The following is a 1,019-nucleotide window of genomic DNA, read 5'->3' as shown; positions in this document are numbered from 1 at the left end:
ACTGATTAATTCCACTTTATTGATGTTATAATTGATAAAACGATTTTGTCCTCAGAATATTACGTCTGTCAAGACGTGATAAATAACATAAATGCCATATACATTGTGTTAGGAAAGAAAGCTTGACGCCTTGAATGTCGGGGCGCGAACGCTGGCCACCTACACGCCTCGCTCCAGACAAGGCATAATGGTCAATATCACGCTATATACTTTATCAACAAGGGTATAACTTTGAAGTAAAGTCATTGAAATATATGCGATTAAAAATGTGGAACGCTTCACGATTTTGCGTGTCATCCTTGCGCAGGGGCCATGCTAATCTTCTCTGTATCGTTCCAATTTTAGTATATGTACTGCCGAAGCAAGTACAACAAATGGAAAGTTGTCAGAAGCTTTTAAAATGCCTTTTGATGACATATTTAACTAAATTCTTTACTCCAACAGCAGAGTTGTTTAATATAAGATACATATTACCCACAATCATTTAGGCCTACATAATAAAACGTTCCTTGATCATACATGCTACTCCTCATAAAATCTGAAAAAAAAAAATCGATATGTATTTCTGTGCTATCTTCCTTACAAGTTTATGTATCGGATTATATGCTGGAGCTACTGAATAAGTATTATATATTTACGTTACCACACAATAAAGTTTGCACAAGATCATTCTAATAAATAAAAGAACTATGTCTGCCTGTGTTGGTAAGGCTACTACGAGCCACACACTCTCGGGCGTGATCCCACTACTGCTCGACACGGGTGCTTTTGGCTGCTGGGTTTCCCCCCTGGCCCGGTTCACACCTCCTTAGTCAACCTGGACGCCCTTGGCTCCCCAAGGGTGGCCATATTGATGCCAAGCTTAGTGCGGACACCCAATCAACGTGGGTGATCCCGCAGCAGTGATCCCTACCGCAAGCCATCCTATAGTTCAAGCTACCGAGTCGCCGGTTTACAGAGCCTCGCCACAGACCCCAGCTATGAAGAGAGTGCTTGAAAAGGTTTATAACCTTGACTAA

At 41.4% G+C, this 1,019-nt stretch overlaps 1 non-coding gene across 1 annotated transcript; it reads right to left on the bottom strand.

The window, feature by feature from the left end:
* Window positions 1–262: 262 nt before the first annotated feature.
* On the bottom strand, window positions 263–369 carry LOC119593206. Its single transcript, XR_005230508.1, has one exon. It is a non-coding gene; the product is annotated as a U6 spliceosomal RNA (small nuclear RNA).
* Window positions 370–1,019: the final 650 nt, after the last annotated feature.

Source organism: Penaeus monodon, chromosome 31, assembly GCF_015228065.2.
Source record: "Penaeus monodon isolate SGIC_2016 chromosome 31, NSTDA_Pmon_1, whole genome shotgun sequence".
In the NCBI taxonomy this organism is placed as follows: domain Eukaryota; kingdom Metazoa; phylum Arthropoda; class Malacostraca; order Decapoda; family Penaeidae; genus Penaeus; species Penaeus monodon.
The sequence above is the reverse complement of the archived record's forward strand: the minus strand, read 5'-3'. Positions and strand labels throughout refer to the sequence as shown.